Genomic DNA, 26,040 nt, shown 5'->3' with positions numbered 1-26,040 from the left:
TAATCTTTATGGGAACAGATCACCAGTCTCCTGCAGTGCCACTGGGGGGGTTCGAACTGCCAACCTTTTGGTTAGCAGCTGAGCACTTAATGGTTGTCCCACCAGGGCTTCTTTTTAATTTATAGTAGGACTATTTCAATTTTTAATAGCTTAGGTTGTAATACCCCAAAAAACCAAACCCATTGCTATGGGGTCGATTCCGACTCATAGTGGCCCTATAGGACAGAGTAGAACTGCCCTATAGGGTTTCCAAGGAGCAGCTGGTGGATTTGAACTGCTGACCTTTTGGTTGGCAGCCATAGCTCTTATCCTCTGTGCCACCAGGGCTCTGTTAGGTTGTAATAGATAAGCTAATTAAATTAGTTCACTTTGGTCAAGCCATTATAATATAAATCCTTCTTTTTTTTTGGAAAAGCATATTGTTGTAATTCCTTTACTGCTTAGAAGCCAATGGAAGGGCAAATGAAAAGTATACTGCAATATTTTAAAAGCCTTTCCATTTTATTGAATTTTAAGCATTTTCTTTCTTTCCTTTTATCTTTGTCATTAATGAATCTATGCATCTAATATATTTTCACTCCATAAATCTCATCTGTATATGTTCTGCTTCTAATATTTAAGCATACACATTTTAGTCATCTGTACGGAAATGATTTCCACGTGCTGTAAAGGACACTTAAAATGCAGGATCAAAAGGATTAATTTTATATGTAATTACATTCTTATTCAGTTATCTTTATCCAAGAAAAACAGTTCTTCACTTCGTAAAACCTTTATAAGAGTTCACTGTCGATATAGCAGAGCGAAAGAGGGAATTTGGGACAATAATTTTTGATTAAATCCAGTCCTTTAATCTGGCTATTGGGAGTGGCCTGTAAAACCCCTGTCCTTAGAGCTTTGCCCTGTTTAACTCTAATTAGTTGTATGCCCATTGATTTAGGCAGCTGAAAGTCTCAACACTTGAAATATGGCATTTCCTGAGTTTGAATTCTTAAAATGGGTGTTTGTCATATCACGTAGCTGCAACCCTTTCATGTGCAAACCCAAACCAAACTTGTTGCGGTGGAGTAAATTCCGACTCATAGTGACCCTATAGGACAGAGTAGAGCTGCCCCACGAGGTTTCCAAGGAGCAGCTGGTGGATTTGAACTGCCAACCTTTTAGTTAGCAGTCAAATGCTTAACGTCTGTGAGTAAAGCTGATATTCACCTTTCTTCTGCACATAGCGTGTATTTATATATCACATACTGTATACCCTGAGTAGAGCCTGATTTTCCAAATCTAGTCTAGCTTGATTCTTTTGTCTGGGACAAGAAAAGCAACTTGTAATCTCTTTGTCATAACCCTGATATAGCTTCTTTTGGGCTTGAAGATATGACTGAAAGTCCATTTGTGTTAGCTCAAACAGCTCAACAGGAAGTGTAAACCGTACCCACCTCTCTGGTCTCTCTGCCACATCGGGGAATACACCCAAGAACATCCACCTGATTGTCTTAATACACCCATCTCCTGCCTTGTGTAACTCAACCCAAATAGAAGAGATTGTACTATTCCTATTAATCCGTTGCCATTGAGTCGGTTCCTACTCACAGTGACCCCATTCATTACAGAGTAGAACTACTCCCTGGGGTTTTCTTGGGTGAAATCTTTATGTAAGCAGATCACCAAGCCTTTCTTCTGCAGAGCTGCTGGGTGAGTTCAAACCATCGACCTTTACTAAAACCAAACTAAAAAAAAACACATTACTGTTGAGTCGATTCTGACAACCTTTATTAAAAAACCAAAACCAAACCAAACTTGTTGCTGTCTGGTCAGTTCCAACTCACAGTGACCCTACAGGACAGAGTAGAACTGCCCATAGGGTTTCCAAGGAGTGTCTGGTGAATTCAAACTGCTGACCTTTTGGTTAGCAGCCTGAGTTCTCAACTACTGCGTCACCAGGGCTCCCAACCTTTATTAGAGGGACTTTTTTTTTTTTTTTCATACTTTCGATGCGGGTTTATAGAATAAACTAGCTTCTCATTAAACAATTATAATGCACATTGTTTGTGACATTGGTTACCACCCCTATGACACGTCAACACTCCCCTTCTCAAACTTGGGTTCCCTATTACCAACTTTCCTGTCCCCTCCTGCCTTCTAGTCCTTGCCCCTGGGCTGGTGTGCCCCTTTAATCTATTAGATAGACTTTAATTCTCCAGCTAAAGGATTGGAATTGGACACAAAGGTCCTTTTTTTTTTTTTTTTTTAAGCTGTAACAGCTCTGGTAAACACTTTTTTTTTTCCTTTGTTTGCTTTTTGTTTCTTAAAAAATACTTAATCCTGCAATTGTGCAGCATTTACTCTGTAAGCAAAGAATTGCCCAGCACCCTCTCGCTGGCCCCAGCTGTACTCTGGGGCATCTGAAGATGATTACTGCTGTCCTTGGAGGATGCTGTGACATGCCAGTGAAATCATGAACTAATTCAATGACATGCCCCTTGTTCCACTCATTCAGGAAAACAGTCTTCCGCACAGGTAAACGTTTTCACTTATCCTTAACTATACTAAATTAATTCAGAAAATTCCAGCCTCAGACCCTCCCGCTGCTCATCTCTAGTTTTTTGTTGTCACCCTGGGGTAGAAGACCCCCTCCCGCTACCCAGCAGGGGCCTATCTACAAAAAATAGCACCTATGGCAATTAGTTTTAAATTGCTGAATGATCTCTCACAGCTGGTGATGGAAACGGCGATGGCCAATAGAAACTGCTCCTTAGCACCCTTCCTCGAGCCCACCCAGGGCATGCACCCTGCCTTCCATTTGTTAGTTACGCCTCTGCCCCAGAGTCTTCTCCATAATGACAGGACTTGGGAGCATTCAGAAAATCCTAAATTAACTGCCATCTAGGTCTAGGGGTTTAGAAGCCAGGGCATATTCTGTGGCATTTATGACGTTGCCTACTTGAGTTGATGTTTTTGATTATAGGCAGCAGAGGGAGCTGTGAGTGCATGACCTTCCAGGCCCCATTGGCCAAATAGACTTAGCGCTATCACAATTCAAAAACAACCCCTGTTCATCAGCTGCAGGTCAGTCTGCAATGCTGGCCAGGGGCCTGGGGATAGCGGAAGTGCTGGGCTACAGAAAGCATTAGTTAGGGTTGCATGCAGATTTTCCCTGCTCCCAAGCAGAAACAAGCAAGGGAGAAGCTCATTGCCTCCCAGGGCTTTAAGCACTGATTGTTGTTGTTAGCTGCACTTGAGTCGGCGCTGACTCATGGTGGCCCCATGCACAATGGAATGAAACGTTGACCAGTCCTGTGCCATCCCCGTGATCGGCTGGGGATCAGACCGTTGTGATCCATAGGGTTTTCACTAGCTGATTGTAGTATTAGCCTGGAAGCTCAGCTGAAACCTGTTCAGCATCATAGCAACACACAAGCCTCTACTGACAGAAGAGGGGTAGCTGTGCATGAGGTGTATTGGCCGAGAATCGAACCCAGATCTCTTCATGGAAGGTGAGAATTCTACCACTGAACCACCAACGCCTCCAAGGACTGGTAGAAGCTGCCATTTTCTGCCTTTGGTACAACTGGGAAAGGGTACTTGGAATGTGGGACACCTGAGACTCAGAGCAACTGATGAGGATAAAGGACACTTAGGCCAGATTTGTCTATACTAATTTAGCAGATTACAGGACCCAAGAGTCCTTATCAATGCCAGTCTAAATTATGACGCATGCAGGGCCGATTACCCAATAAGCAAGGTACGCACGGGTTTACTTATGAGTACTTACTAATCCGTAGTGAAGAATTTCACATGGGTTTTCACCAGGTCAAAGATCAAAGATGTGCGGAAACCCATGTGAAATTGTTCACTGCAGATTGGTAAATAAACACAAGTAAGCCCTTGGATACCTTGCTTAACGTAAACCAGTATCTACCCTGCTTACTGGTTAATCTGCCCCTGGACGTCTGTCAGGGGGAAGAGACTGAATATAAAGAAAGACCTTTCACTTCTCAGAATAAGAGTTCTCTGCCTTCAGAGAACACAGGGTGCCTCTACTCCATGTCCACGGTGTGGGGCGGAGGAGGATGCTTTTCTCATCTACAGAACACTGTGGGGCTTGTGGTTGACCTGAAAAAATTTTTTCTCCTCCTAATAGCCTCCATTTTTAATTTTTTCTAGGAGAGATGCCTAGGTGGGGAGGGAGTTTAACCCTTGAAATAACAGGATTTTACAGGAAATAATGTAAATGAAGCCTTTTGCCCTAATGCCCCATAATAAAATGCTTTTGTTAGGAAGCTTTGTGCTCACCCAGTGCAGGTTGCCATGGTAACGCTCAGCTGCTCCTCAGTGCATTGCTTAATGATCAGGGTGATGTCAGGCGCTTGAGATAACCACGAGCTCAAACAAATCTTTTCAGCTGGGTGACAGTCCATGCAGGACTTCAATTCTGTCTGGGTGAGGGCGCCCGCGTCCAGGCGTAATTAAAACATACTCAAACCTATGACTGGAAACGCTTTCAACAGAGTATTCCATCATCTTTTTCATTGTCCATTCGCTTTGGTTTTTGTTTTTTTTTTTAAATCTTGGTAAATAAATGTATTTAAACATTTGCTGTTCCAACCATTTTTACACGTGCAATTCAGTGACATTAATTACGTCCATCGTGCTGAGCAGCCATCACCACCATCCATTTCCAAATTTGTCCACAGCCAGTAACGGAAGCTCTCTGTTTGCTTTTTTCCTCCATGTGGTTTTTGAATTGGAATTAAGCCAGAGACAGCGAAGCCAGAGTACATTACTGAAGATGGAGCTTCACATGCCTGTGATGGGGATCGCCGTTCCCATGGGTCGGAGAGTGGCTGGTCTTGGCTGGATCGCACCATAAATGGCCACTGTAAGAACTTTCTCCTCCCATGTTCCCTGCACCTAACAAGGGGCCAGTTTCTACCATGACTGGCCTGAAATTCTCTGCGTTGCTCGTTACTTTGATTTAAACAACAAAGCCAGGACCCTTTGCCCAGGATATAATTTTCAAAATTTAGTGGTCCCTAGGCGCAAACAGTTAAGCACTCAGCTGCTAACTGAAAGGTTGAAGGTTGGAGTCCATCCAGAGCTACCACAGAAGAAAGGCCTGGCAATGCCCTTCTGAACAATCAGTCATTGAAAACCCTGTGGAGCACAGTTCTACTCTGATACAAATGGGGTCACCATTAGTCAGAGTTGACTCGATGCCAATGGGTTTGGTTTTTATTTATTATCTGAGAGAAAAGGGAAGGCCCTTTTATTATTTTCTCCCTTTCCCCCTTTCTTTCTCTTAAAACTGTTTATTCCAAAAAAACCCAAACACATTGCCATTGAGTTGATTACGACTCATAGCAACCCTATAGGATAGAACTGCCTCATAGGGTTTCCAAGGAGTGGCTGGTGGAATCGAACTGCTGACCTTTTGAAGGTTAAGCTTTCAGGGCTCCGGGAGTTTCTTAGGGCTCCAGGTGTTTATTAGGTTCAAGTATTTATTAGGTGCCTATTATCTGGCAACAGGTTTTGTTTTTTATTATCTGGCAGGCAATTATCAAAAACACAATGATGAATAAGGCTGAATCCCTGCTCTGTAGGAGCCAACAGGTCACTGGATGGGTACAGGCATGTAAACAAATACACGAGCTAAAGAGTGAGAGGTGCGTACAGGGCACAGCTGGGTGAATCCTACCTGGGGCGGGGGGAGAGCGGGAAAGGCTTTGTAGAGGAATTGGGGGAGGGCAGTAAAAGGGACAACCTGAGTAAAGACTGCAAGCAGGAAGAGATCTTACATGTGTTGAGGAATTGAATGCAAATCAGGTGACTGGAATTTTGGCCCTGAGACCAGTAGAGGGGGAAATCAGATTGAGAGGCAGCAGGGGCCAGATCCTAATGAGGTTTGACTTTCTTTTGCAGGCAAGTAGGAGCTACTTAAGGGTTTAAAGAAGGGAAGGCAGAGAATTGTAATTGCCAGGTAGGGAGATAATTCTTCTGCCATGAGGATATGAACTGGGGAAGTGGGTGGTTGTTTTTATGTGCTGTTGAGTCCATTTTGCCTCATAGCGACCCCATGTGGCGGGGTAGGACTGCTCCATAGGGTTTTCTAGGCTGTAATCTTTACAGGAGTAGATTACCAGGTCTTTATCCCGTGGAGATGCTGGGTGTGTTCAAACCACCAACCTTTCAGTTAGCAGCCAAATCCTTAACTGTTGTGCCACGTGAGGAATTCATTGAAGTAGTATGATTATAGAGGACATCTATTGTTTTTTGTCTGTCTGGAACCCATTTTTTGGAAGAGAACTGCCACACAGGGGTGGAGATGAGACCTAAACCCAGCCAATCATAGTATACTACCCCTGGTCCAGTGATAGGCACAAAATCCAGTCAGCACCAATCAGACTCTTCCATGAAATTCCACACATGGACACTCCCATACAGGATTTTTCTTTTTTCAACATGAATGGATGTAGCTTTGTGCCTTCTAGAGGCCATATTTCCTGCCGTGTGGAGAGGACCCCCTGAACATTAAGACAATACTTAGAAGAAAACAGAACTAAAAGATGAGGAAACAGAGCTTTAGTATTTGAGCCCCTAGAATCCAGGCCTCCATCCAGCTGTGTCTGAAACCAGTGTACCAAGGGACTTTCCAGTTACACTCACCAATAAATTCCTTCTTGCTTGAGCAAGCTTGTGTGATGATTTTGACACTTGTGACGAATGTTTCCTGACCAAGAAACCAGGTAAAAATGACAAAAGCCTGAATTGAAGCCGTGGGGGATGGAGAGGGTGGTTTAGGTGAAGTTAATGAAGCTGCTTAATAACTGAAGAGAGTGACTTAATGATGTGAGAAAGGAAATAAACAAGAATGAAGCCCAGGCTCCTGTTTGAATAAGCGATGATGCCACCTTACATGATGTTCGAATATAAAAACAGGAACAACTATTTTGGGAAAAGATGAGTTAAATTTTTCAGTTCAACGGCTTTTAGATATTTGAGAGACATCCAGTTGGAATTTTCAAGTAAGCAACTGACATCTTCTGCAACCCCCTCTCCGAAATACAGGCAATTTAGAGAACCACATGACGGCGAGCATCTTAGAAGCCTTTTAATCCAAACACTCATCTAATATTTTAATTCCTTTTCTTTATTAAGAGCCTGCTCTGTGCCACATGCTGATCTGGGAGTGAGGAGGCAATATTTATTCACAGCCCATGTCCTCCTCAAGACCACAGTTGGATTGGGGAGACATTATATCTCTATGGGCCGAGTAGGAGGTGTCAACAGAGGCACCTACAAAGTACTGGGGCACACGGAGGTTGGACCTACAATTCCTGGCCAAAGTGTTATGTAGCTTCTGCTTTGATAAGTGTATGGGTGAAGAATGAATCTTCTGAACTAGCCTCTACATTCTTTGTAGGAGATCGGCTGCTAACTGAAAAGTTGGTGGTTCGAACCCACCCAGCCACTCCACAGGAGGAAGACCTGGTGATCTGCTCCCATAAAGATTACAGCCTAGAAAACCCTATGGGGCAGTTCTACTTTGTCACATGGGGTTGCTATGTGTTGGAATTGACTGGATGGAACTCAACAACAGATTTATAGGAAGTCTTACATTGGGTGGTGCAAATGCTTAAGGGCTCAGCTACTACCTGAAATGTTGGAATGGCTCAAGTACACCCAGAGGCACCTTGGAAGAAAGGCCTGGTGATCTGCTTCTAAAAAATCAGCCACTAAACACAGTTCTACTCTGACACACAAGGGGTGGCCCTGAGTCGAAACATAACCTTATCTTGAGTCAATTGTGTCTTCATATCTCTGATAGTTCTATCCATCTGGTCTTTACAAAATGTATTTCATCTCTTTTCTACATAAAAGCCCCACTCATATTTTAATAAAACAATTGTGTGTCCCTTTAATCTTCTCATTTCCAGTCTAAACATCATTTCCGTTGTTTCTTCCAATGTGCTTTATGTCACATGGTTTTTGGTCATTTTCAGAGTGGCATTTGTCAGTGAGTAAGATTATTTTATCAGCTGTTTATCTTCTGTTTGCCCATTAAACAGTCATGTCTGAGTGAACAGGGACTGGATCTCTTTTATCTATTATTTATTTCCAGCACCAGAATCAGTGGCTAAAACAAAGTAGGCCCTCAAAAAACGTTTGTGATGAGTGGTTTCTAGCCCTTCATCATCTCGATGGGTCTCCTGTGAATACACCAGAATTTGTCTATGCCAGTGTGACCAGTGTAGAGTACAACACTCTCATATCGGTAGAACCATCACAGAATATAAGGGGGGGTAGCCAATTTGTTCTGGGTCCTGGTATCTATATGACACACCCTAAGATTGCACTGTCACCCTTTATTGATCATCTCAACCGCCGAGTCTTCTTCACGAAATAGTTGCTAAGCCATTTCTCCCCGCTCTGTAGTATCACTGTTGGATTATCCTATTTTTTTATTCTTAGCTCAACACGTCACAAATACTCACTGCCCTCCATGTGATTCCAACTCATAGTGATCCCATAGGATTTTCAAGGCTGTAAATCTCTATGGAAGCAGACTGCCACATCTTTCTTCTGCAGAACTGCTGGTAGTTTCGAACCACTGACCTTTTGGTTAGCAGTCGAGCACCCTAACCACTTCATAAATATCCCTGCTAAATTTAGCTAAGGAATGTCTGCATAGTTTTTGCTTGTGATTTGCAAGTGAATCTGTTGTCTAGTCTTTTCGTTTTCCCTGCTTTTGATTATCAGCATAATTAATGAGTCTGACACAAGGCCTCCAAAGAAAGGCTTTCTTTCTGCCTCATCTCTCCTGCTATCTCCAGATCCTGGCACATTGCTGACATTTAGAACATGACATGCCTGGTAAGTGCTTACTGGGCAAACCTCAAAAGACATGTCTTCCATATTTTCCCACAATATTTATTAAAATATATTAAAAAAGGGGCAGAACACTTCAGCTTTCTTCCAGAATCCCTCTTCTAGTTGCTGTTAGTTGCTGTTGAGTTGACTTCAACCCACAGGGGCCTTAAGTGTAACAGAAGGAAAGCCTCCCAGTCCTGCACCATCTTCATGGTTATTGGCATGTCTGAGTGCATCATTGTGGCTACTGTGTCAATCCATCTCATGGATGATTTCTCTCACTTTTGCTGACCCTCTACTTTACTAAACATGATGTCCCTTTCTAGCTATTGGTCTTTCCTGACGACCAACCTTGCTAGTTGGTATTTGTCATGGATTGAAATGTGTCTTCCCAAAATATGTGTCAACTTGGTGAGGCCATGATTCCCAGGATTGTGTGGTTGTCCTTCATTTTGTGATTATTGTAATTTTCCTGTGTTGTAAATTCCAATCTCTGCCTGTGGTTAATGAAGCTAGATTATGTTAAAGAGGATTATGGTGGGATGTAATACCCTTACCCAGGTCACATTAAGACAGGAAGCAAAGGCCCTGAGATCAGAGGGTGCCTGTTTGAGGGGTAGCAAAGAGACTGGTGTGGTTAGAGGAGAAGCAAGTAAAAGAGAGACAGGCTCTACTATCAGGGAGGTAATAGGGGGTTGGGTGTGGAACCTAGGGACTTATTCAGACAAGGAACAGAGGGGCCCCCAAATCTGCAAACCAAGTAAAAAGAAATGGGCCAGGGCAGGATATCTAAAAATATCCTGCAAACTTCTTTAAAGTTGCCTTTCAGAAGCAGCTGGAGAAAACCAGCCCCAGAGACGTGCACAGAACATCCACCTGTGACCGCTGTGTGACCTTCCACCAGGGGCAGTGAGGGGCTGCAGTAGCAGCCAGGGAATCGAATCCAGGAAGCAAGGGACTGCACAGGCCCAACACCCCATAGTAAGTCCTGCTACGAATCCCAGAGGCCTCCGGGACAGGAGCCATCTTGGGAAGCTGCTGTGTGTGCACCTTAGTTAACATCTGCCCCCCTGTGCTATGAATAAACATGAATCTTTTCCTGCCCAAGAACTTTTAAAAACTCAGGCCTGTCTTTTGTTCTGTGAAAGGGGGTATGAGTTGCTCCAGGCCCTCCTCGTCTCCACTTGCAATCCTCTTCAATAAAGCTTTGATTGTGTGGAAAACTCTATGTGCCTTACCTGCTCATTCTTGACCAGTGAGAGGCAAGAACCTTACTCCAGGACCAACATCCCTGATCCAATGTAAAGGGAGTTTCCCTGGGGTGTCGCCTGCAACACCGTCTCTCTCTAAAGGAAAGAGAAGCCAGCAGAGAGGAAGGGACCTCATAACACCAAGAAAGAAGCACCAGGAGCAGAATGCATCCTTTGGACCCTATTCCAGGGAAAGGCTGATGAGAAGGACCTTCCTCCAGAGCCGACAGAGAGAGAAAACCTTCCCTTGGAGCTGACGCCCTGAATTTGGACTTCTAGCCTACAAGAGAAAATAAATTTCTCTTTGTTAAGGCCACGCACTTGTGGTATTTCTGTAATAGCAGCACTAGATGACTAAGACAGAACTTCTCTTAATGTGTAACCCAAATAATTTGGATTTAGCTCATTTTTCTCTTCATCTTTGCCATAGAAAGGTTTTGAAATGCTTTACAATTATCTGAATATAAAACTTTTCCACTATAGTAACAATTTCAATGGAAGAAATTAGTTTAGTCTGATATAACTTGATAATAAGAAACCCATACTGGACCCCAGTCATCTCCAGGTTCTCATCTATATGATCCAAATCCACCCTTTCTGGGCAGAATGCCTCATGAGCCCTCTTGTGGACACTTTGGCAGGGTGAAGAATTTATGGGAGCCAATTGTGAAGCTGCATTGATTCTTCACGTTGCCGCAGTAGATGACAAAGTGGGGCAGAGAGGTTGAGGTAGAGAAACAGCCACAGGAGACCTGGGAGGCTGTATCTTTAAAGCCTCTTTTTGGACTACATAAATTTCATTTTTTTAGAAAACTTTCATATGTCCAGTGTATGTTAAAAATATGTTGTTGTTTTTAGGTACTATGGAGTTGATTCCAACTCACAGCGACCCTCTGTATAGTAGAACGAAACACTGCCCCATCCTGCACCATCCTTACAATCTTTGCTATGTCTGAGCCCATTGTTGCAGACACTGTGTCAATCCATCTCATCGAGGAACTTCCTCTCTTTGAATGAACCTCTACTTTGTCAAGCATGATGTCCCTCTCCAGCGACTTGTCCCTCCTGATAACATGTCCAAAGTGAGTGAGACATAGGAGCTTTTAAGGAGCATTCGGGTTGTACTTCTTCCAAGACAGATTTGTTTGATCTTCTGGCAGTCCATATTCTATGTCAACACCATAATTACAATGAATATTAAAAAAATACCTATTGATTATTATAACCAGGGATGTTCAAGATTGAGCCCCTGCTCTATCTTTAAGCCTGAGCGTTCTTTCTGCCAGGCTGCTCACTCTATGTTTGGGCCAAGAGGGTGCTAAGTGGGGAAGGCAGGAAATAGGTGGAATTTCACTGTGCTCCCACTCATAGGTGGCCTCACATTAGTTAAGAATCAGTATTACTTTTTTTCTTTCTCCCTATTTATGCCATGAGTAATAACTCTGGCCACCACCTATCTGTTGGTTTATTATACTGTAGTGGCTTTCATGTTGGTGTGATGCTGGAAGCTATGCCACTGGCACTTCAAATACCAGCAGGGTCACCCATGGTGGACAGGTTTCAGCCAAGCTTCCAGACTAAGATAGACTAGGAAGAAAGGCCTGGCAATCTGCTTCCAAAAGTTATCCAATGAAAACCCTATGGATCACAATAGAATATTGTCTGATAGAAAAAAAAAAAGTCTGATATAGTGCTGAAAAAAAGAGCTCCCTAGGTGGAGGTTACTACATAACTACCACAAAAACTGGCTCAAACCTGCCAACAATCATGAAGATGGTGCAGGACCAGGCAGCATTTTGTTATGTTGTACATAAGGTCACAAAGAGTCAGAGCCAACATGATGGCAACTAACAACAACACAAATGATTCTAGAACATTGTGAGGGGCCTTAGATTTGTATCTTGGCAACATGTTTTTAAAACCAAAGAGCACGTGGCAGTGGACCAAGTCATAAGCCTCTTTCAGCATAAAACAGCAAGCATGGCCTTCTGTCTGGAGCACCTTCAGCCAGATCTGTTAACATGAAGAGCCCACTTCCATGAAATACACATGACATTTAATAACAGCTATGGTATCTCCTACATGATTTATGACTGCCTCTTCTCTATGGGTTTTGGCCAGAAAAAATTTAGATATACATGTGTCAATTCAACAGGCTTGTAGTGTCTTTTGTTCAAGGTTCAATTGGAAGGGGCTCTCACATGCCTTAAATCTGCCCCAGCTGGGATGATTATTATCACGTCTTCCCACTCCACGGCTTATACAATGAGGAATGGATAAAAAGGCAGACAGTTCATAGGGATATTATTATTTTTATTGTCACATAGAGATCTTTCAGGCATTCTTAGATGGTTTTATGAAAAATGTTCCAAAAACATTGTTTTGTTTTGTTTTTTTGCTGTAGAAGGCATAAAGGAGTTTCTCTTTTCTTTCTCTTCAGAAATGCTCAGAAAAGCAAGAGCATTTTGTGGTCAGAGTATCATTATAAAGCAAATTACTACTAAAATGAGCTGAATGACAGGTAATGTTATAATCTTGTTAAGAGTCCTTGCATTGTCCTATAAGTCGAACTGATTGCTTTTAATTATATAGTATTTACCTAATATTTTAATTACATATTATTTTAATTACACAATATTTCATAGCCCTTCTGGAGACGAGGACTGAGTTTGGTTAATCTGCAGACTACAGCGTTTAATGGTGCCATGTGCCTCCATGAGTACTATTTGATGAGTAAGAACTCCAGAAACATTTGCTGACAAAGGCATTTATTGAATTTCACTGCTTCCCTAATTATCCACCAGATGGCAGAAGAAACAACAAGCTATTGAGCCTGAGATACTGTTGACTCTCAGATATGAGGTGGTATCAAAAGAAAAAAAAATTTTTTTTTATAAAGGTAGGCAATAAATGCTCAAATATATGGCTATGATTTTATTCTTATTATACTTTCTGCATGGAAATATCTTGTAATAAAGAAAGAGTTGTATTTAGGCACTGGGTTGGAAGTTAAAAGTTAAGACAGAGAATAAAGCAAGAGATGAAAGACCAAGGGACATATTAATACTCTTTCTAGTATCCTTATGAAATGGGCAATGGGATGGGGAAAGTATTTCAGGAAGGTCTTTTTATCCACCCATTGTACCTGGGAATGTAAGGAGGAAAGACTTGATTATGAGATATGCTCTTTTATGTGATGCTGTGGTGGCTCTGGGTCTTACTGGAATTACAGTCTTACTCCTATTCAGTGTTACTTTTGAGGATAACCCTTTAAATTCACCTCAATGGGCACTTAAAGAGTATAAGGAAATAAAAAGGGGCAGTCAGGGACCTGAGGGCCATGGGCCAATAAAAAGAAGAGTTTGTATTCTTACAGCAGGTAAACGTTTAACATCTTGGCATTCTCCAGGGAGGCCAAGTTTATTTAACAAGTTCTTCATCAAACTGGGGAAAATGTTTTATTATTTCTGCATAATGGATGCAAAGGGGCAATCAAAAAGACAGCATGTTTCAGTCAGAAAGCAGCTTCATTCACATGTTCATTGACGTGTCTCATCCGTACCTAAAACCAAAGCATTCCTTATGAATTCACATGGTTTGTCTTCGAGATGAACAGTCATTAGATTACAGCTTGGAGAGAAAGAGAGTTGAGCAGAAAGAGATTGTTTTGAGAATGCTCTTTTTTTTTTTTTTAAGACAATCTTCCACGTGTTAGAAATGGAAACTTAATTTTTAGATAGTGGTTCTAAAATGCTTTTAATCCATGTTTGAAAAGCATATTTTTAAGAAACACATGTTTCTAAAATTTCACTTCACAGCAATTCTGTTTCTGAGAGCCATGCTTTAACCTTCCCCAGTCACCATGGCAACAGGACACAAACACAACATCCTTACCCTGAACTGGATCTATGAGGAAGAATTTCTGACTGTATGTATACTTGACCAAAGAATTGCAAAAGAATTTAATGTAATTTTAAGCATTGTAAATTATCTGAGTGAGTCATAAAATGGAAATAGTGTGTGTGGTTGAAAAATGAAATCTCATAAATGAGCCAAGGGCAAATAGCCTTGGATTCCTCACCTCTAAAAGCCCCGCCTTGCCTTCCCTCATCTCCCTCCCTGATGGAAAGAATGTCATGGAAACTTAAAATTATTCTAAGACTTCATTTTCCGTTTTCCTAAAGTCCAAGCCTAGAAGAAATGATTTATTTTTAGGCAAATCAGAAGCCTGTAATCTGAGACACTGGTCTCGCAAAAACACTTCAGCACTTTCAATTACTGGCTGTAAATTGCTTTCCTAAAAACCGTTCTTAATGTTCACTGTGCCTTCTGAAGAAGGAGAAAACAGACTGTAATTACATGGCTATACGCTCCAAAGCGTTCCTCACACTGAATCCCCTTGAAGCAGGAATGGGTAAATTCCACAACGGAGTAAGGGCCTGAACCATTCTGTCCTGGACTTTGAATAACATCTTGACAGGAAGCAAAAAGCGAGCCCGCTTTGGGTACGATAAGGGTAACACCGGGTGAGATTCATGTGGGTGAGGGAGTTTTCTTGGGCAGGGGCGCAGAGCCGCGGAAGAAAAGGAAGCGTGAATGCAGGAGAACAGCCTGGCAGGGCACCCTGCACAGATGCTTCATAAATTTTGCTTTTTGATTTGACTGAGTGATCAAAGTGTGGTGTTAGTGTCAAGCAGCCTTAGCACCATGGCCCCTGAAAGCCTTTGGCAATCCAGAAGTCAGCTTATTCGGGGGGGCAGCCTGTCGGAAGAGATGCAGTGCCCTTGAGCTTGACTGAGTGGGCAGCGGGGCCAGCCGCGGGAGGCGCTGAGCCCGGGCGTCCCGAGCGTCCGCGGCCGCCTTCCTTGGACAGAAACCTGTGTTGAGTGCCTGCTGGGTCAAGAGCACAGCCTTGGGTGTATTTTTGAGACTCTGTGGGAGTTGCTGCCACTCAGCACCTCAGTTTTCTGATGTCTAATGGAGAAGAGTAATACTTACGTGCACACTCTACCTCAGAAAATTGTGTGCTGCTAAGAATATCTTAAAAGCAGATGTAAAAATACAAGGTCCTTTTTTTTTTTAACCACTATTTTTTTATTGTAATTTTTATATGGTAAAATACATGCAACAAAAAGTTTGCCATTTTAGCCATTTTTAAGCTTACAATTCAGTGACGATTATTTCAGCGCATTGTCAGCCATCACCACTATCCATTTCTAAGAATTTTTCATCACCCTATAGAGAAACTCAGAACTGCTTCAGTAATAACTCCCATTTCCTCCTCCTACCCCTCCCCCCATAACCACTGATAAGTTTTTCTTATCTCTATATATTGCCTATTCTAAATATTTCATGTAAGTGGGGTCGTACAGTGTTTGTCCTTTTGTGGCTGCCTTATCTGACCCACAGAAATATTTTCAAGGCTCATTCATGTTGTAGCCTACATCAGAACTTCATTCTCTTTATGGCTGAGTAATACACCATTGCATGTATGCACCACATTTTGTTTATCCACTCATCTGTTGACGGACAGCTGGGTTGTTTCCAAACAAGGTCTTTTTCACAGAATGTTCTTCTCCAGCATCCTTCAAAGAGGAGGCACAGCCGAATGGAAAGAATGTTGGCCTCAGGCCAGAGAAGTAAATTCAAGTTCCAGCTGGGCAAGAACCAGCTGTGAGACCATGACAAAGGTCCCTCAGCTTCTCTGGGGTTCAGTTTTCTCATCCACAAAATTAAGTTGCCGGTCTGGATGACCTTCCATGGAATAAAATTTTATTATATAGAGAAAATTAAGAAAAGAATTGAGATTCTAGTTTCCCTTGGAAGGTAAGTTTTACTTCTGACTCCCTCAAATAATACTCTAGACGTCTTGAAAAAGGGGAGAGGCATTTGTATTCCATTTTTCCAGTTAGGTTTAGAAAATCAGAGTAAAAGTCAACCCAGTTTACATGGTAGGTATAGAAAATCAGAGTAAAAGCCAACCCAGAAACATGCCCTAGAGCGGGAAGGAGAGGAAGACGAGTGCCGCCATATATTAAACAGCCATCCTATGTCTATCTCCAACCTGCCCAGCCCACACAACCCTGTCCAGGTAAAACCCCTGGAGGTAGGCATCAACCAAAGAGCCGTGTGCAGGAGGGGTGTAACAACTGGCTGGGGAAGAGATAAAAAAGAGAGAGATAGACATTACTGCTGATTACTTAAGTATAACTTTCAACACTTTTTCAGTGCAAAAAACGTGTGTGTACATACTAATTAAGAATTCTTGTAAAGGTCTCACCTTCTTGCCAGTGGTCTCCTCCCTCTCTGTTTCTACGGTTAATCTCTCCCCATAAGTTACAAACCCAGTGAAACACAGACTGAGACTTGAAATGGGCAGGGCTGTCTTTTAGATGTTCTTCTTGGGGTGAACACTCTTTCTACCCTTGACCCCTGCCCTACTGCCCCCACCATCACAAAAAATAAGGACAGAACTAGAGAATTCTAACAAGTTTGTGGAATTGTAAATTTCTGCACTTTTCACAAATGCTTCTGTTTCCATGACAAATTTTTCTTTTCATGAGAAAAGAACATTTTTAAAAGATCAAAATTAAAGCACTTGGAGGCTTAATAATAGATGGCAGCTCTGGCAAAATATTAAAATGGAATACCACTGTATGTATCTAAAATAGTTTCTAACATTTTTGAAATTCCTCATGTACTTGAAACTTGCTAAGTTAAAGTTCAGCATTCCCCTTGTGTATTTCCTTCTATTGGCACAGAGCACAAAAAGGGCAAATATTTTCTGAACTCTTTGGTGATGCAATGAAATCTGGGTTCATTGAGAGGGATTATGGCTGAGAGGTATTTTATGCTGGAGAGGTGATTGTTATTTTCACATGGAGCAGAGAAGCTATAGCTACATTAAAACATATGTATACATGGAAACCCTGGTGGCGTAGTGGTTAAGTGCTACGGCTGCTAACCAAGAGTTCAGCAGTTCAAATCCACCAGGCGTTCCTTGGAAACTCTATGGGGCAGTTCTACTCTGTCCTATAGGGTTGCTATGAGTCCGACCACGAGTTGGAATCAACTCGATGGCAATGGGTTTGGTTTTTTTTAGTATATGTGTATATACAGAGAGAGAGAGTGTCAGAGAGATAGAGAGATAGCGGGAAAGAAATATACACACAGTAATATACATATAAGGAGCCCTGGTGGCAGAGTGGTTAAGCACTCAGCTGCTAACTGAAAGGTCAGTGGTTTGAACCCACCAGCAGCTCCGTGGGAGAAAGATGTGGCAGTCTGCTTTTGTAAACATTTACAGCCTTGGAAACCCTGTGGGGCAATTCTACCCTGCCCTATAGGGTATCTGTGAGTCAGAACTGACTTGATGGCAGTGACTTTGGGTTTTAATATACATACATATCCTGTATGTATATATACATACACACACAAACACATCATATATGTCTGTGTGTGTATATATATATATATATATACACACACACACACACATATGTATATATTGGAAACCCTGGTGGCATAGTGGTTAAGAGCTATGGCTGCTAATCAAAGGTCTGCAGTTCGAATCCACCAGGTACTCCTCGGAAATCCTGTGGAGCGGTTCTACTCTGTCCTATAGGTCGCTAAGAGTTGGAATCGACTCAATGACAACGGTTATGTATATATCATCATCATCATTCCTTTTTGCCTTCCCCATGATTATTCTCTAGTTACACAAAGATTTTACTATCATCAATTTTTTTGCCAATTTTTTTCTGTAATTTTAACATCCATTTTGTTTCACCTCCTAGAAACTGTTATGAATGATAAGTGATAGATCTTAATTTATATTACAAATCAAGTACAGACAGGATGATATACTTTGGGGAGATCTGGTTGGAAGTACAGACAGGATGATATACTTTGGGGAGATCTGGTTGAAAATACCCAGACCGTCACCACCACCAACACCATGAACTATACTACACACACACGGCCACATTAACTGCAATGACAAAAAACAAACAAAATAAATAATAAGAAACTCTCTTCTCCTCAGTCCTCATCTTGTGTTTCTATGCCTGACCTTTTACCACTACATCAAGAGATAATGTTCTTATGGGATAAGATTCCTATTCTTGGCCATACCTTTATATAAATAAAATAAAAGGCAGCCCATAATCAGTTATTTGCAACTGTGAATGATTTTATCACAGTTTCTAGTCCCTGAGAGGATGGGCCAGATAACTTGTTATGGAAGCACTTTGAAGCAGTGGGGGAGGGGGCGTAGGTTAGTTTAAAAAAAAAAAAAATTGTCAGTAGGAAGAACATAGAAGGAAGGAAAGAGAGAAGGGGTTGAAGAAAAACTTCAGAAAAAATGACCTTACCCTGGAGATGGAGGTGGGTAGATTTCAGGGTGAAGAAACTGGGGCTGTCATTAATTCCCCTCCCTGCAGTCAACTGATCTGAGAGACATGTTCAATAGTATATGGAATCTAACAGAACTGAATCAGAATCTTAGCTCCCCTGGAGGCACGGTATTTAAGAGCTGGGCTGCTAACCAAAGGGTCAGCAGTTTGAATCCACCAGCTGCATCTTGGAAACACTATGGGGCAGTTCTACTCTGTCCTATAGGGTCTCTATGAGTCAGAAACTGCTCCACAGCAAAGGGGTTTAATATTAGTTTTGTTTTCTTGAACCAGATTAAGACTCTCTACGATCCTTAGGTTATTCATCTGTAAACCAATACAATTATCTACATCGTTAAATTGTTTTGAGGGTTATGTTAGCTTAAATGATAAATACAAAGGATTTAGTTCAATTCCTTTAAAAGTAATTGTTATTTTCATTAATTTATAATTTCCTAAGGATAATCACTATGTTCATATAACCGTGGGAAAGAATTTTGAAACACCTCCTGTTTAAGGAATGGTAACCCAATGAATTTCTTATTCTAAGCATTAACCAAACATCTGAAGGGAAACTATCTGTAAAACAATGCACAAAGTCAATGTCCAAGAATGGAGAAATAAAAAGTAAATTATGGCATGTTTATGCTATAAGACAGACTTTAGATTTAAAGACACAAATTAGTTGAAAGTAAAAGAATGGAGAAAGGTATGCTATACGGTATGCAAAGAGCAACCACAAGAGAGCCAAAAAAGTTGTATTAGTATCAGACAAAATAGATTTTAAGACAAGAAACATTCTTGAAGACAAAAAGGATATTTAATAATGATTAAAAAAGCCAATAGAGCAGGAAGATTTAGCAATTATAACTGTATACATACCTCATTATAGAGTGTCAAAATGCAGGAAGTAAAAATGGACAGAATTGATAGTAGAAATAGGCAATTTAACAATTATAGTTGGAGATTTAAATAGTCTGTTCTCGTTAATTGATAGAACAACTGGAAAGAAAGGAAGGAAGACATGAACCACACCGAGGGTGGTGCAAATGGTTAAACATTTGGTTACTAACAGAAAGGTTGGAAGTTTGAGTCCACTTTGAGACACCTAGGAAGAAAGGACTAGTAATCTACTTCCAAAAAATCCATGATTTAAAATGCTATCAAGCACAGTTCTACTCTGACACACACAGTGTTGCCATGAGTCAGTAATTCAACAGCAACTGTTTTTTTGGTTTGTTATTTTTTAATCAATCAACTTGATCTAACTGACATATATAAAACACTCCATCCAATACCAACAGAATGCACATTCGTTCTGAGTGCACATGGAACATTTTCCAGTATAGATCTTATGCTAGGCCATAAAACAAGTACTAATAAATTTAACAGGACTGAAATCATACAAAGTATATTTTCCACTACAACGAAAATTAGAAATCAATTATCAAAAGAAATCAGGGAAATAACCAAATATTTAGAAATTAAACAGCACAGTTTTAAATAATACATGGGTCAAAATCAAAAGGGAAATTAGAAAATATTGTGTTCTTATAAAAAAACAAGAACATAGCATATCAAAATTCATGGGATGTAGCTAAAGTGCTTAGAGGAACATTTATTCTTACATTAAGAAGGAAAAAAGATCTAAAATAAATAATCTAATTTTACATCATAAGAATCTTGGAAAAGAAGTACAAATCAAATCCAAAGGGAGTAAAAGGAAGTAAATAAAAGATCTGATTGGAAATTAGTGAAATAAAAAAACAATAGAATAATAGAGGATTTCAATTACACTAAAATTGAGTTCCTGGAAAGCATCAACAAAATTGATAAGCCTTTCCCTAGCCTGACCAAAGAAAAAGAGTAGAAATAAATTACCAAAATAAAGAATGAAAGAAAGGATAACGCTCAGACCATTAAAAATTAAAAATTTATAAGGAAGTGCTGTCTATGAACAACTTTATACCAATGAATTAGACAACTTAGATGAACAAATTTCTAGGAAGACACAAATAACCAAAAGTGACTCAAAAATAAGTAGCGTTCATGTCAAGTAAAGAAATTGAATTAGTAATTAAAAATCTTTCCACATAGAAAATACCAGACTCGAGTGATTCTGGTACACTTTCTTACTTATCTAAAGGGGCCAGTATACCCCTACTATCAGTGCTAAACAGGTTTCACAAAAATAAATAAACTACAGACTAACATCTCTCTAGTAAGTCATTTTAGATTAGAAAAGAAGGAACAAAATATTTTATTCACAGATGAAATGATTTTGTATGCAGGAAAATCTAAGAAACTGAAGAAAAAAGTAATAGAAATAATAACAGAGTTTAGCGAGGTCTCAGGATACTAGATCAATATAACCTGTTACTGGCGAGTCAGTTTTGACTCAGAGCCACCCTAGAAGACAGAGTAGAAGTGCCTCATAGAGCTTCCAAGAAGAGCCTAATAGATTCAAACTGCCAACCTTTGGTTAGCAGCTACAGCTCTTAACCACTATGCCACCAGGGTTTCCAAATAAATTTATTTCTATATATTAGCATCAAAAAATACAATGTGTAATTTAAAAAAGAATTTCTCTCAGGATGACATCAAAAGGAATAAAATACTTAGGAATAAATTTTAAAAAAGAAGTCTAAGATCTGTACACTGAAAATTACAATATTTTACTGAAAGAAATTAAATAGGAGCTAAAGAAATAGAGAGTTATACCATGTTCATGGATTGTAAAACTCAGTATTGTGAGATGTTAATTCTCCCCAAACTGACCTAGGAATTCAAAACAATACCTAATGTCATGGATTGAAATGTGTCCCCCAAAAATGTCTGTCAACTTGGTTATGCCATGAATCCCAGTATTTTGTGACTGTCTACCATCTTGTCATCTGATATGATTTTTCTGTGTGTTTTAAATCCTGCCTCTATGACGTTGGAGAGGTGGAATTAGCAGCAGTTATGTTAATGAGGCAGGGATCAATCTACAAGATTATATTTTGTCTAAAGCCAATCTCTTTTGAAATATAAAAGAGAGAAGCAATCAAAGAGACATGGAAACCTCATACCACCAAGAAAGCAGCGCCAGGAGCAGATCATGTCCTTTGGACCTGGGGTTCCTGCACAGAGAAGCCCCTAAACCAGGAGAAGATTGATGACAAGGACCTTCTTCCAGAGCCAACACAGAGACAAATCCTTCCCCAGGAACTGGTACCCCAAATTTGGATTTCTAGCCTACAAGACTGTGAGAGAATAAACTTCTTTTTGTTAAAGCCATCCACTTGTGGCATTTCTGTTATAGCAGCACTGGATAACCAAGACACCTACCAAATTACCAGATGGCTTCTTTTATTATACACTTATAAGCTGATCTGAAGATTTGCATGGATATGCAAAGGACCTAGAATAGCCAAAACAATTTTGAAAAATGAGGAAAAAAATTAAAGAACTTAAACACTATCTTATTTTAAAGCTCACCAAAAAGCTATAGTAGTCAAGAGAGTGTGTTATTGGCATAAGGACAGACATATAGATCAGAATAGAGAGTCCAGAAATAAACCCACCCATACATATCTGATTGATTTTCAGCAAAGGAGCTAAGATAATTCAATGGGGAAAGATAATATTTTCAACAAAAGATGCTTAAACAATTGTCTCTCCATAAAATAAACTAAAAAAGACCCATGGTGAATTTTAAAAAACTGTGATTATTATGTTAAGGGCTCTAATTGAAAAAGTAAACAATACATACATACGAACAGACAAATAACGTAAGCAGAGAGATTGAAACTTTAAGAAAGATTCAAAAGGAAATGTAATAGTAAAAGAAAACATTGTAACAGAAATGAAAAGTGCTTTTGATGGGGTCATCAATATGCTGCACAAGGCTAAGGAAAGAATCAGTGAGCTTGAAGACATATCAGTAGAAATTTTCCAAACTGAACTACAAGTATAAAATAGTAATAATAATAGAAAAGAACATACAAGAACCGTGGGACAATTTCAAAAGCTGGAATATGTATAATTGGAATACCAGAAAAGAAACTAAAGAAGAAGAAACATTTGAAGTTATAATGTCTGATAATTTTTGAAAATTGTTGACAGACACCAAACCACAGCTCCAGGAAACTCATAGAACACTGAGTGTTCTACACTTAGGCATATCCCACAAAAATCTGCAGAAAACCAAAGACAAAGAGAAAACCTTGAAAGAAGGCAGGTGTGGGGATGGAGGAGACAGTTTACCTATAGAGAAACAAAGACAAGAATTATGGCAGACATTGTCAGAAACCATGAAAGCAAGAAAAGAGTGAAGTAAGATATTTCAAGTGTTCAAAGAAAAAATACTAACCTGGAATTCTATATCCAGCAAAATTATCCTTCAAAAGTGAAGGAGAAATAATAATTTTCTCAAACAAAGAAAAACTAAAGGAATTTATCACCTGAAAATCTGCCTCGAAAGGAATGTTAGAAGAAATCTTTCAGGAAGAAGGAAAAGATATAGGTCAGGAATTCAGAGCTACATAAAGAAAGGAAGAAGATCCGAGAAGGAATAAAGGTATGATAAAATCTTTTATTTTTCTTCACCTTAGTTAATCTAAAAGATAACTGCTTAAAGTAATAACAGTAACAATATACTGGATGATTATAGCATATGGATAAGAAAAATGAACGACAGCAATGTCATAAAGGATGGGAGGGAGGAATTGGGAATACTCTGTAATAAGGTACCTGTACTACATGTGAAGTGGTATAGTGTCATTTGAAGTTGGATTTATATTAGTTATAAACATATATGGCAAACTCTAGGGCAACTCTAGAAAAAAATTTTAAAAGAATATAATTGATATGCTAAGAGAGGAGATAAGATGGAATAATACGAATGCTCAAATAAAACAGGAGAAAGCAGAAAGAAAAGGGGGAAGAAACAATGGACAAGAAAAACAAATAGAAAAACGACTAAAACATGATAAAATCCCAGTTATGTAGATAATCACTTTAAATATGAATGGCTAAATATACCAATGAAAAAGATTGTTAGAGTGAATTAAAGAACATGAACTAACTATATATTGTCTACAAGAAACCCACTGTAAATATAAAGACTCAGGTTAAAAGTGAAAGAATGGAGAAAGATAAGCAAAAGAAAACTGGAATAGCTATACTAATTTCAGAAAAAGCCGACTTCACAACAAGAGAAATTATCAGCTTTGGGGCATTGCATAGTGATGAAGTGGTCAACTCTACAAGAAGACATAACAATCCTTAACACATAGGCACCTGGCAACAGAACATCAAATAAGCAAACAAAATGAGGAAAAATACATTATTGTGGTTGGAGACTTCAACACCCTTTTCAGTATTTAATAGACTGAAGAGGCAAAAAATCAGTAAGGATAGTTGACCTGAACAGCACTACTGATCAACTTGATCTAACTGACATTTATAGGACTCTCCATCCAAACACAGCAGAGTACACATTCTTCTCAAGCGCTCATAAAACATTCACCAAGATAGACATTCACCACTTTCTGGGCCATAAAACACACCTTAGCAATCTTAAAAGAATAGAAATGTACAAAGTGTGTTCTTAGACCACAATGGAATTAAACTAGAAATCAATGAACAGCAAGGTAATTGGAAAATCTGCAAATATTTGGATATTAAACAACATACTTCTAAATAACACATGGGTCAAAGAAGAAGTATCAAGAGAAATTTACAAAAAATAGCTTGAACTAAATACAAAAGAAAATACAAATATCAAAAATTTGTGGGACGCAGCAAAAGCAGTGCTTAGAGAAATTTTTTAACATTAACTGCATTAATTATAGAAGAAAATTCTCAAATCAATAATTTACTTTAGGACACAATAGGGATGTAAGCAGAAGAAAAGAAATAAAAATTTGAGCAGAGATCAATGAAATTGAAAGAGTAAAACAATAAAAGAACTCAATGAAATCAAAGACTGATTTATTGAAAAGATCAATAAAATTAATAATCCGCTAGCCAGGCTAACCAAGAAAAAGAGACGAGACACAAAAGATCACTATCAGAAATAAGGTAGGGGTCATTATTTCTTATCCCATGTATATTAAAATGACAATAAAGGAATACTATGAACAACTTTGTGCCCACAAATTCGATAACTTAGGTGAAATGGGCCAATGTCTTGAAAGGTACAAAACCAAAAAACAAGGAAAAATGGATAATCTGAATAGATCTATCTATCATCATCATCATATTTAATAGTTAGAAACTACTTTATCACAGGGTCAGGAACAAGACAAGTATGTCCCCTTTAACCACTCTTATTCAACATCATACTGGAAGTTCTAGCTAAAGCAATAAGAAAAGTATACACATTGGGAAGAAAAAAATAAAACTGCATGGTTTTCTATGTAGAAAATACCAAAGAATTGCAAAAACCAAATAGGGACCACTCAAAAAGCAAGCAACAAAAAACAAATTTCTCTTTTAATATATCAATTATACTGTTTAAAAAAATTTTTTTTAGTGGTTGCCATGAGCTAAAAGTAAAGTTAATATAGCAAGGTCTCAGGATACAAGGTTAATAAACAAAGGTTAATTGTCTTTCTTTATATCATCAATGACCACTGGAATTTGAAATTTACAAAAGGCACTACCATTTACAATAGCGCCAAAAGAAATGAAACGCTTAGGTGTAAAGCTAACAAAATATGCACAAGATCTATAAGCAGAAAATCACAAACCTCTGATGAATGAAGTCAAAGAAAATCTAAATAAATGGAGAAATATTCCATTTTCATGGATTGGAAGACTCAATACTGTCAAGATGTCACTTCTTCCCAACTTGATTTATATTCCACACAATCCCCATCAAAATCCCTTACTGTATAGATATCAATAAGGTGATTCTAAAAGTACACGGAAAGGTAAAAGACGTAAAATAGCCAATGCAAAACTGAAGAAGAGCAAGTCTGGACCACTCACACTACCCAATTTCAAGCCATATTATAAAGCTGCTAGAATCAAGACAGCATGGTTTTGAAGAAAGAATAAAAAAAAATAGACATAGATAAATGTTGCATAATACAAAGCTCAGAAGTAGGCTCACACAAATACAGCCAATTGATTTTAACAAAGGAGCAGAGGCAAGTCAATGGAGAAAACAGTCTTTTCAACAAATGGTGCTGGAACAATTGGACGTCCATATGCAAAAATGAATCTAGATACAGATTTTATACTTTTCACAAAAATTAACTCAAAAAGGGTCATAGACCTATATGCGAAATGCAAAACTATGAGCTTCTATAAGAGCAGGGGGAAATTTAGGCAACCTTGGGTTTGGGGATGAGTTTTTAAATACAATACCAAAAACATGATCAATGAAAGAAAAATATGTAATGTGGTATCGTGGATGGTATCCTGGAATGGAAAAAGGACTTTAGGTGAAAAGTAAGGAAATCTGAATAAAGTATGGACTTTAGTTAACAATAAACCCGTTGCTGCCCAGTGTATTTGGACTCATAAAGACCCTATAG

Source organism: Elephas maximus, chromosome 14, assembly GCF_024166365.1.
Source record: "Elephas maximus indicus isolate mEleMax1 chromosome 14, mEleMax1 primary haplotype, whole genome shotgun sequence".
Taxonomy (NCBI): domain Eukaryota; kingdom Metazoa; phylum Chordata; class Mammalia; order Proboscidea; family Elephantidae; genus Elephas; species Elephas maximus.
Note: the sequence above shows the minus strand (reverse complement) of the source record.